General features: G+C 35.7%; 1 protein-coding gene across 4 annotated transcripts in view; it reads right to left on the minus strand.

The window, feature by feature from the left end:
- Nucleotides 1-12,562, minus strand: part of PMS1 (PMS1 homolog 1, mismatch repair system component) — a 110,831-nt gene that overhangs the window by 35,537 nt on the left and 62,732 nt on the right. The window contains exon 1 of one of the 4 annotated variants that reach the window (XM_061433018.1): nucleotides 3,046-4,046. The exons of the other annotated variants lie outside the window; for them this stretch is intronic. The gene's annotated coding sequence lies outside the window, so the exon portion shown is untranslated. Of the gene's footprint in view, nucleotides 1-3,045; nucleotides 4,047-12,562 lie in introns of those variants that run through there. 4 annotated transcript variants of the gene reach the window in all.

Genomic DNA, 12,562 nt, shown 5'->3' on the forward strand with positions numbered 1-12,562 from the left:
CATGTTTTATCTTTCCATTTGTGTAGTCTTCAATTTCTTTCATCAGTATCTTATAGTTTTCAGAGTCCAGGTTTTTATTACCTCCTTGGTTAAATTTATTTCTGGGCATTTTATTTTTTTGATGCAATTGTAAATGGGGTAGTTTTCTTAATTTCCCTTTCTGATACTTTACTGTGAATGTATAGATATGCAACAGGTTTATGAAAGTGAATTTTGCAACCTACAATTTCATTGAATTTATTTATTAGTTTTAGTAGTTTTCTGGGGGCATCTTTAGGATTTTCTATATATAGTATCATATCATACACAAAGAATTAAAGTTTTACTTCTTTCCAATATGGATTCTTTTTCTTATCTAATACCATGGCTAAGACTTCCAATCCTATGTTGAATAAAAGTGGTGAGAATGGGCAATCTTGTCCTGTTCCTGATCTCAGAGGAAAATCTGTCAGGTTTTCACCTTTGAGTATGATACTAGCTGTGAGATTGTTTTGTATGGCCTTTATCAAGGTGAGGTACATTCTTTCTGTATCTACTTTGTTGAGAGGTTTTTTTTTTTTAATCATACTTGAATGTTGAATTTTGTGAATAGCTTTTTTTGCACCTGTTGAGATGATCATATAATTTTATCCTTCAATTTGTTAACATGGTGTATCACACTGATCGAAGAATGGATACTGAACCATTCTTGCACTTCTGAGATAAATTACATGTGATCATGGTGTATGATCCATTTAACATATTGCTAAATTTGGCTTGCTAATATTTCATTGAATATTTTTGCGTCTATGTTCATCACTGATACTGACCTGTAATTTTCTTCTTTTTCTAGTGCTTTTGTCTGGTTTTGGTATCAGGGTGAGGCTGGTCTTGTAGAATGAGTTTGCAAGCATTCCTTCTTCCATTATTGCAGACAGTCTGAGAAGGATAAGTGTTAATTCTCTTTTAAATGTTTGTTAAAATTCACCTGTGAAGCTGGCTGGTCCTGGACATTTGTCAGGATTTCATGCCTTTTTAATGGCTAAATGATATTCCCCTATATGGACATACATTTGAAATATTGCCTCTTCTTATGGACATGTGGGTTACTCCCACTTTTTGACTATTATGAAAGATGCTGCTATAAACATTCATGTACATGTTTTTGTGTGACATACATTTTTCTTGTGTATATACCTAGGAGTGAAATAGCTAGGTAAAGTGGCAACTCTGTTTATTTTTTGAGAAACTGCCAGACTGTAATCTTTTCATTTGCTCCACACATCTTTGTGTTTGTGTTTATGTGTGTGTCAGTGTAAAAAAACACAGAGGTGCTGGCTTTTGCTATTATGGCTATTATTTTAAGCCAGCCAGGAGCTGCTGATTTAAGGAACAGTGCTTAAAACAAGAGAAAGTAGGTTCAGATTCTGAATAATCTGCAACTGCATAGAAATTAAATGTCATCTTCTTCACACCTTCTATGTCACAAGTTATTTTTAACAAAGAGTAGCTGAGCAATAATTATTCACAGAAAATTTCTCTCTTTAAAGCTATGCTAGCTCTGTGATTCATACATATGTACAGAATGTATTTAAAATAAGTCGCTATGAAAATATTTTAAGAAAACTAATGTTTTCAATTTCCTGCACTTAATACAGCTATAAAACCTGTGATATTTCTAATGGAAATATATTATGTATTTTAGTTTGTATTAGTGATGTCTCAGATATAAATCTTAACTGCTGATTAATGCAAATATGCTAATGCACTGCCTGACCTACTAAGAAGTTAGTATACAGAATTGTAAAATGATCACTTGAGGAAATGGGTTCTAAACAAGCTATGAAACATGAGAACCACTGAATGTGAAAAAAAAGAATTTAAGTACATACTGCTAGTAGTTCCAGAGCATTATTTCACACTGGGCAATTATTGCATCAGATCAAGCGAGCTGATTAAGAAGCATTTTCTAAGTATTTATAGTTAGGCTAATGATAAAGAAGTCTGCCAATAAATTAAACTTTCACTATTACTTAGGCAATTAAGATTCATTTTAAAAATGGGACTTATTATTAAAGAACTAAACAATAAAAGGTAGTAATTAAAAGCTAAGGATATAGAAAATAACAGAATTTTTAAATGCTACATTTTTTACAGCAAAGTTTTTAGTTTGCTTTCCCCACCATTTCACGAATCCTGTATTATTTTCTAAAATACAGATCTGTTCATTTCCTGAAGTTTTTCATATATTCTGCCATTAGGCTGATAGCTTAACATGTTCTAAAAATACACACACATACCCCCATATGTTTTCTATCTAGGTCACACAAAGCTGGAGCATCTGGATGTGCCAAGTAAGAATCTGACTCTAGTCAGTATGATGACAGAGCAAAAACATCTCAATAAAAAAATATATTATTACATGCATAACATGTAATTGATTGAAGTTACCCAAATATATCTTACCACTGTTTCTACTTCATTGACATACACTATCTGAAGCTAGATGAGAATATTCAGTATTTAATTAGTAAAGCTCAACTGTGAAAGCAATTTGTGATAATGAGAAAAAGCAGGTTACGCAAAGATAATGCACAATTAACCAAAAACTGTAATGCTAATAAGACTGCCTGAGCAAAGGTGAATCCTAGAATATGAAATCATATATATATTGGTGAACTGTGCAACCAAACTTTTCATGCAAATTATCTGGAGAGATGTACTAAGAAGTTCATGTTTCAATCTCTTAAAAGTCAGAAGTATTAACTACTTCCAAAGTCTTACTAGTTAATGTAATTGGATCTGCATATATTGCTACCTACTCTTGGACATGTATTTGCACTGAATGGTTCAAAAAAGAACAGGAGCAAAAATACAATATAAGAAAAGATTCTTTTTATACTGGCAATATAACAACATTAACTACTGAAGCTTATAGAAACTTTATTGTTGAATGTTTTGAGTTTGGTGTAAAATTAATATTATTCCATCATTATACAAATACTATTGTTAAAAGAATATCACATTTTATTAACATAATAAGCATTAATTTAATTTGATTCTTACTAAGTAGCCCAGTCCAGTGTTCTTGCCTGGAGAATCCCAGGGACGGGGGAGCCAGGTGGGTTGCCATCTCTGGGGTCGCACAGAGTCGGACACGACTGAAGCGATTTAGTAGTAGCAGCAGCAAGTAGCCCAGAGTTCAAAACTGGTAAAATTTATTTAGAACATTCAAAATTTAAAGCCTCTTATGCAGGAATTCCCTGACGGTCCAGTGGTTAGGACTTGGTGCTTCAATGAAGGGGCCCAAGTTCAACCCTGGTCGGGGAACTAAGATCCCACAAACCCATGGTACAACCAAAAAGAAAAAAAGATAATGACCACTCCCTCCCCCTTTAAGAAAAAGAAATAAAATCTCTAATGCCTACTTTACTCTGCTTATTGTTTATTTTATATTCATGTTTTGGAATACAGTATGCATAGTATTTTTTCATTCTACCTATTTCATACTTTCTGATTCATGTAAAAAAAAAGTCAAAAATTTAAGCAAAAACTTGAAAACATAAGTTACATTTTGCATAACTTTCAAAGGGAGATTGCAGATACTCTTTATGGTCTTTAAAGCAAGAAATATTATTTCCAATTGCTAATCAAATCTTATCTACATCAGAAATGTTTTTCTTGCCCATAACCTCTTACACATACTCTGTGCAATTGCCTGGACTACTGAACCAGCTTGTTCTGTTACACAACTACAAAACATAATTGGGTCCATTCTCCAAATGCCATAAGAATTATCATTTTCTGTTAAGTCTCCTTCTAAATGTCCTTAAAGTTTTTACAATAATTTTTTACATGGACCATTTTTAAAGTCTTTGTTGCTTCCATGTCCTGGCTATTATAAACAGTGCTGCGATGAACACTGGGGTACACGTGTCTCTTTCAATTCTGGTTTCCTCAGTGTGTATGCCCAGCAGTGGGACTGCTGGATCATAAGGCAGTTCTATTTCCAGTTTTTTAAGGAATCTCCACACTGTTCTCCATAGTGGCTGTACTAGTTTGCATTCCCACCAACAGTGTAAGAGGGTTCCCTTTTCTCCACATCCTCTCCAGCATTTATTGCTTGTAGACTTTTGGATCGCAGCCATTCTGACTGACGTGATATGGTACCTCATAGTGGTTTTGATTTGCATTTCTCTGATAATGAGTGGTGTTGAGCATCTTGTCATGTGTTTGTTAGCCATCTGTATGTCTTCTTTGGAGAAATGTCTATTTACCAACCTAGATGTCCATCAGCAGATGAATGGATAAGAAAGCTGTGGTACATATACACAATGGAGTATTACTCAGCCATTAAAAAGAATACATTTGAATCAGTTCTAATGAGGTGGATGAAACTGGAGCCTATTATACAGAGTGAAGTAAGTCAGAAAGAAAACCACCAATACAGTATACTAATGCATATATATGGAATTTAGAAAGATGGTAACAATAACCCTGTATACGAGACAGCAAAGAACAGTCTTTTGGACTCTGTGGGAGAGGGAGAGGGTGGGATGATTTGGGAGAATGGCATTGAAATATGTATAATATCATATATGAAACGAATCACCAGTCCAGGTTTGATGCACGATACTGGATGCTTGGGGCTGGTGCACTGGGATGACCCAGAGGGATGGTATGGGGAGGGAGGAGGGAGGAGGGTTCAGGATGGGGAACACATGTATACCTGTGGCAGATTCATTTTGATATATGGCAAAACCAATACAATATTGTAAAGTTAAATAAAATAAAATTAAAAAAATAAATAAAGTCTTTGTTGAATTTATTACAATATTGTTTGTATTTATGTTTCGGTTTCTCAACCACGAGGCATGTGGGATCCCAGCTCCCTGACCAGGGACTGAATCCACACCCCCTGCACTGGAAGGCAAAACAGTAACCACCGGACCTCCAGGGAAGTCCCTACATGTCCTTATTTTGTTTCCATTCACCACCTGGCAAGAAGTTCATATTCTAAAGTAAAGTGCACAAGATTCTTTAGAATTCAGACTCAACCTTTCCAGCCTCATCTCTTACTTTCTTATAGCAGCTTTCTCTGATCTCTCATGACTCCTTAACCTTGCATATGCTCTGAATGCTTTTGCCCACTGAGGTCTTTCTCAAGAACCAGTTCTAAAACCACCTATTCTGAAAATCCTTTTTGAATCCAACCAGAGTTTAATAACTGCTTTCAGATTACTTGTATTCTTAATACTGTTTGCAAAGATCTTTCAGATCGGTCTTTCTGATCAGCTCTTTTTGTTGTTGTTGTTGTTAAGTTGCTTCAGTCTCGTCTGACTCTGTACTACCCCACAGACGGCAGCCCATCAGGCTCACCCGTCCCTGGGATTCTCCAGGCAAGAACACTGGAGTGGGTTGCCATTTCCTTCTCCAATGCGTGAAAGTGAAAAGTGAAAGTGAAGTCGCTCAGTCGTGTCTGACTCTTCGTGACGCCATGGACTGCAGCCTACCAGACTCCTCCGTCCATGGGATTTTCCAGGCAAGAGTACTGGAGTGGGGTGCCATCGCCTTCTCTGCAGCTCTTTTTAATATATATATATATTTATTTGGCTGTTGGGTCTTAGTTATGCATGTGAGATCCAGTTCCCCAACCAGGGATAAAACCCAGGCCCCCTGCATTGGGAGCACAGAGTCCTAGCCACTGGACCACCACGTTAAGTCTCATCTCATCAGCTCCTTAATCTTGGATCTCTGAGGCAATCATTACATCCTCCCATATTTAACCATACAGAAAAGGTTATTTGCAAGTCAAGCTGGTACTGCTTTATATGATATTTGATTTCAGCTTTTCCTCTTTATTTGCACTGAATAGAACACCTTCCTATTACATTTTGTTTTTCAAGAGACTTTTTCTCTCCAAACTGACTCTTTCTTCTCCCTAATGTGTTCTAAAGGAAGCCACCCAAACCATCTCTTCTGCAATGCAACTCCATCCTTTACAGGCTTCTCTAGTTTTTCTTTTTTCAGATCAAGACCAATAACAGACAGAAAATTTAGACAGAAAGTCAGTAAGGAAACAAAGGATTTGAACAACAATACAGATCAAATGGACCTAACAGATATATGGAGAACATTCAACCCAACAGCAACAGAATACACATTCTTCCCAAGCTCAAGAGGATTTTTCTCAGCATAGATCATATGTTAGGTCACAAAACAAGTCTTAAAAATTTTTAAAAGCTGAAACATACCAAGTACATTTTCTGATCACAATGCAATGAAACTAAAAATCAATAGAAAAAGGAACACATTCACAATATGTGGAAATTAAACAACATACTCTTGAACAACCACTGGGTCAAAGAAAAAATAAAAAAGAAAGTTATAAAATACCTTGAGACAAGGGAAAATGATAATACAACATACCAAAAGTTAAGGGGGCAGCAAAAGCAGTACTAAGAGGTAAGTTTGTAGAAAAACACTTACTTTAAAAAAGAAAGATGTCATATAAACACCCTAGCTATATATCTCCAAGAACTAGAAAGACAAAAACAAACTAAGCCTAAAGACAGGAGAAGAAAAAAATAAACATTAGTGTGGAAAATAAACAAGATATAAAATAGAAAAAAACAACATAAAAAGAATCAACAAAACCAAGAGTCGGTTTTTTTAAAAGAGACACAATTAATAGACCCTTATTAGCTAGTCTAAGAAAAATACATTCAAATAAAGAATATTGAAAGTGAAGAGATATTACAACCAATATCACAGAAATAAAAATAATCATGAGACAATATTAACAATTATATGACAACAAACTAGATAATCTACAAGAAAGGCTTGATTCCTAGAAACATTCAACATATCAAGATTAAGTTATGAAAGAAGAAAAAGCCTGAAGAAACTTATAACTAGTATGAAGCTTGAATTAGTAATCAAATACCTTCCAAGAAAGAAAATTCTAGGATCAGATGGCATCACTGGTGAATTCTACCAAACATTTAAAGTAAAATAAATTCTTCTCAAACTCTTCCTAAAAACTGAATAGGAAGGAAGAGGAAGGAAGGAAGAAAACTTCCAAATTCATTTTATGAAGGCAGCATTATCTTGATATCAAAGCCAGACACGAATATTATCAGAAAACAATTGATCAACATCCCTGATAAATACAGATGCAAATGTTCTCAACAGAATACTAGAAATCAAACCAACAGCATATTAAAAAGATCATACACCACAGTCAAACAAGATTTATCTCTAGGATGCAAGGATGGTTCAACATATCCATTTCAATTAATGTAATACACCATATTAACAAAATAAAGGATAAAAATCACATGATCATCTCAACAGATGCAGAAAAAAACCTTAGACAAAACTGAAAGAACCTTCACAATTAAAAACATTCAACAAACTAGGAATAGAAGGAAGTGATGTTGCTCAGTTGTGTACAACTCTCTGCGATCCCACTGACTGTAGCCTACCAGGCTCCTCCATCCATGGCATTTTCCAGGTAAGAGTACTGGAGTGGGTTGCCATTTCCTTCTCCAGGGGATCTTCCTGACCCAAGGCTCGAATCCAGGTCTCCTGCACTGCAAGCAGACGTTTTACCTGCTGATCCACCAGGGAAGCCCACGGAAGGAAAGAAATTCAAAATAATAAAAGCCGTCTAGGTAAAGCCCACAGTACTCGGCAGTGAAAAACTGAAAGCTTTACCTTTGAGCACAGTAACAAGGGCAAGGATACCCATATTGCTATTTCCATTCATCAGAGTTCTAAAAGGCCTAGCCAAAGCAATTAGGCAAGAAAAAGATAAATCAATAAAAGGGATCCAAACAAGAAAAGAATAAGTGAAATCGTCCCTGTTTCCTGATGACAAGGTCCTATTTCTAGAAAACCCTAAAGACTCCATAAAAACCCTGTTAGAACTAATAAATTCAATAAAATTACAGGATACAAAATGAACACAAAAATTGGTTGTGTTTCTATTCACTAACAATGAATTATCTGAAAAGGAAATTAGAAAAACAATCTTCTTAACAATAGCACAGGAAGAAAAAAATACTTAGAAATAAATTTAATGAGGGGAAAGACCTGTATGATGATAAAAACTACCAAATGAAAGAAACTAAAGATGATGCAAATGGAAAGGCATTCTGTGCTCATGTATTTGAAGACTTAACATTGTTAAAATTTCTATACTACTCAAAGTGATCTACAGATTTAATGCAATCTCTTTTTTTTTTTTTAAACCCAGTGGTATTTTTTTACAGAAGTAGAAAAATACAATTCTAAAACTCATATGGAACTATAAAAGAGCATGAATAGTCAAATGATTCCTGAGAAACAAGAACAAAGCTAAGAGGCATCACAGGTCCTGAGGCTGAAATACATTAAAAAGCTATAATAATCAAAACAGTATGGCAGCATACAGACAGACATAAATACCAACAGAAAAAATAGAGAGCCCAGTAAAACATCCATGCATATAAGGTCAACTGATGTCTGATAAGGGGCAAAAATACAGTGAGGAAAGGATAGCTTCTTCAATAAACAGTGTTGAGAAAACTGGATATCCTCATGCAAAAGCTGGACCCTTTATATCACTCCACACATAAAAATCAACTTAAAACAGATTAAAGACATAACTAAACACCTGAAACTGTAAAACTAGAAAAGAACACACAAGAAATGCTTTATGACACTGGTCCTGACAATTATTTCCTGGATATTACACCAAAAGTACAAGCAACAAAAAGCAAAAATAGTCAAGTGGGACTATATAAAATAAAGACGCTCCTGCACAACAGAGGAAGCAATCAACAAAGTGAAAAGGCAAGCCATGAAATGGGAGAAAACATTTACAAACTATACACCTGATGATTGACATCCAAAATATACAAGGTACTCCTACAATGCAAAAGCAAAAGAATCTAATAACCCAACAAAAAAAACAGGCTAAGGATTTAAATAGACATTTCTCCAAAGAAGAAATACAAATGGTCAACAGGTATATGAAAAATGCTCAATATCACTGACCATGAGTGAAATGCAAATCAAAAGCACAAAGAGGTATCACCTCACACCTGTCAGGATAGCTATTACCAAAAAAAAAAAAAAAGGAAAAGACAACAAGTATTGGTAAGAATATTGGTGGAGAAACTAGAACTCTTTATAGTTTGTGGAGATGCAAAATGGTGCAGCTGATACAGAAAACAGAATGGAGATACTTTCAAATATTAAAAATAGAAATATCATATGACCTAGATATCCAATATCTGGGTATTTTCCAAAAGGCAAATTTCAAAGAGATATTAGCATTCCCATGTTCACTACAGCACTATTTACAATGACCAAGATGTGGAAACACCCTAAGTGTTCAATGATGGATGAATGGATAAAGAAAATGTATTATATACATACAATGAAATATTATTAGGCCTCAAAAAAGAAGGAAATTCTACAACATGTGACAACATGGATGAATCATGAGGAACATTATGCCAAGTGAAATAAACTAGTCACACAAAGACAAATACTGCATGATTCCATATATATTAGGCATCTAAAATGGACAAATTCATAGCATCAAAGAGTCAAATGGTGATTAACAAGGACTAGGGGTAGGAAAAAATTGGAAGTTACTAACAAATAGGCATAAACTTTCAGTTAGGGTTCATAAGTTCCAGAGACCTGCTGTACATCATACCTCTACTCAACAATACTATATTGTACTCTTAAAAATTTGTTAAGTGTGTAGATCGTATGTTAAGAGTTCTTAATACAATAATACTGAAAAAAAGAAAAAAGAAGACCAAATCCACAGATTCTGAGCTGCCAACACTCCTATAATCAGCTGGTTCCCTGATGCTTAGTTGATGGCATTTCTTTTCCCATACATCCTGTTCAGGCAAATATCCCAACAATTACCTTATGGTTCTTTATTTTTCTAATTCTGTCCTCTTATTTAAAAAACAAGCAACAAGTTTTAAAGCTAACAAATAATATCCAGTATGGAGTTGATCAGCTTTTCTTTCTTAACAGACTAGTCAACAAAAACTTTGTTGATGAGGTAACAAATAACTTCACTTCCAAAGTTTTGCTTGATTCTATTAGGTTCTTTCTGGAGAGAAATCAAAATTATGCCAGAGTAATTCATGAGTGCATTGTCACTCAGTCATGTCCAACTCTTTGCAACCACATGAACTGCAGCCCACCAGGCTCCTCTGTCTATGGAATTCTCCAGCTAAGAATACTGGAGTGGGTAGCTATTCCCTTCTCTAGGGTATCTTCCTAACCCAGGGATCACATCCAGGTCTCTTGCATTGCAGGCAGATTTTTTTTTTTTTTAAACCTTCTGAGCCACCAGGGAATTCATGAAGGTGCTACATATTGGAAAAGAAAGACAGACGCACCCATTCAGGAATAAAACAGGGATGTAATATTACCATTTTCCTAAGCATATAAAGTTAAATATATCAGGTATCCTCATCCTTGTATCTTCATTATCTACGTGCAGTCTCATGGATTTTTCCTTACAATAGTGATCACCCTCTTTGTTTTCCATGCCCAATCTGTTTATCCTAATTCAGCCACGTAGTGTCTGGATTTTTGTTATAGTTTCCTAACTAAGGTCTCTGCTTATAGCTTCCTATAATTCCTCCCAGCACGTTACTACCAAACCGCCACAGGTTAACACCTTGATCAAGTCACTTCCCTACTCCCAATTTTCTACTAAAAACAAAACAAAAAAACAGCCTAGCATTAAAGACCCTTTATAATCTAGACTCCAACTGTCTTTCAGGGTTTATCTTCCTGTATTCCTTTATATAACTACCTACTCACATAACTTGACTTATTCACTGCCTCTAAATACTTTCCTACCTCCATCTTTTATATTCATACTATTCCTATACCTAGAATGATTTTGATCCATTTATCCCTATTAGCAAAGTATACTGTAGTAAAATCAGCCCATGACCCACCCATTTGTGGAATCCTAGGTGAGACCACTTTGATAGGTTGTTCCTACTCCACTGAAGCAATTAACACCCACCTGCCAAGTGGCTTAAGTCAACCCTCCCTCTTCTGTGACTTTCAAGCAGGCCTCCAGAAAGAAAGGGAAAGGTCTGAGTATAAAAGTTGATGCTTGATATTTTGTACTTCTCTGTTCCAGTTGTTATTTTTAATTCTATTGATACCATCTACCCCTGTATCTTTGGTGCTTTAATATCTATGTTAACAATCCAGTATGGGCTGGTGCCACCAATGGGATGGAATTCTCCTGTCCTGCGTGCTCTCAACCCGTGATCACACTCATTAATTTAACATATATTTTTTGAGTACCTACATGAAGTACTACTGTCAGCACTAGGGACACATCAGTGAAAAAAGTCAGAAGTCTCTCCCCTCATGGAAGTTGTATCTAGAGGAGGAAAGAAAGATAATAAATTAAGGTAGGTACAATATACAGCATGTTAGTTAGAAGTTTTAGTAAGAAAAATAAAGCAGGAAAACGTGTGTGTGTGGGGGGGGAAACAGTTATAGTTTTAGGGTGACTAAAGAAAACGTCACTGAGGAAGTTTTAAGTAAAGAACTGAGAGATAAGGATTGAGCCAGATATACAGAAGAATGTCTGAGGCAAATGAACGACAAATAAAAAGGTCCTGAGTTGGAAGTATGACTGGCAGGTTCAAGGAAAAAACAAGGAGGCCAGTTAGCTGGAGCCAAGAAAATAAATGAATGAGATCAGACATAGTAGTGGGTCAGATTACCTATATCGGATCAGCAAACTATAGCCTATGGACTGAATCCAACCTACCACCTGCTTTTTAAAGTAAAGTTTTAATACCTCTACTTTCATGCTACAACAGCAGAGCTGAACAGTTGTGAGGCAAACTGTATGAGTTAGAAAACCCCAAATATTTATACTGCGGTTCTTTACAAAAAAGGTTTACTAATCTTCCAGATGCCTCAGTAGTAAAGAATCTGCCCACGATGCACGACACACAGGTTCGATCCCTGGATCAGGAAAACCCCTGAAGAAGGAAATGGCAACCCATTCCAGTATGATTACCTGGGAAACCCTATGGAAAGAGGAATCTGGCATGCTATAGTCCACAGGGTTTCTTTTACAGAATCACTTTAGCTGTTAGGCTCAGAATAAAGACAGCAAGGTAGGAAGTGGGGAGAATTAGAAAATTACTACAAAAATCCAGGTGGGCGATCATGGTGGCTTGGATCACACACATGGTGAAAAGTGTTAGATTTTAGATATATTTTGAATGCAGACCAACAGAATTTACTCTTTTATCAGATTAAAGTGTGGGAGAATCAGTAGTTAAGGATAACCCTAAGCGTTTTGGTTTGCCAAGAGAAAAAACAGAGTTCTCATATACTGATGGGGAAGGATATGTAAAGAGCAATTCTGAGAGACAAGGGAGGGAGCTTTACTGTTTGTCATGTTAAATGTGAGGAGCTTATTAGTAAACAAAGAGAAATTTGGGGAGGTAGTTAGATCTATGAGTTTGGAGTTCAGGAAAGTTACAGAATGGAGATAAAAACTGAGGAGTCATCACTG

This window comes from Bos javanicus, chromosome 2, assembly GCF_032452875.1.
Source record: "Bos javanicus breed banteng chromosome 2, ARS-OSU_banteng_1.0, whole genome shotgun sequence".
In the NCBI taxonomy this organism is placed as follows: domain Eukaryota; kingdom Metazoa; phylum Chordata; class Mammalia; order Artiodactyla; family Bovidae; genus Bos; species Bos javanicus.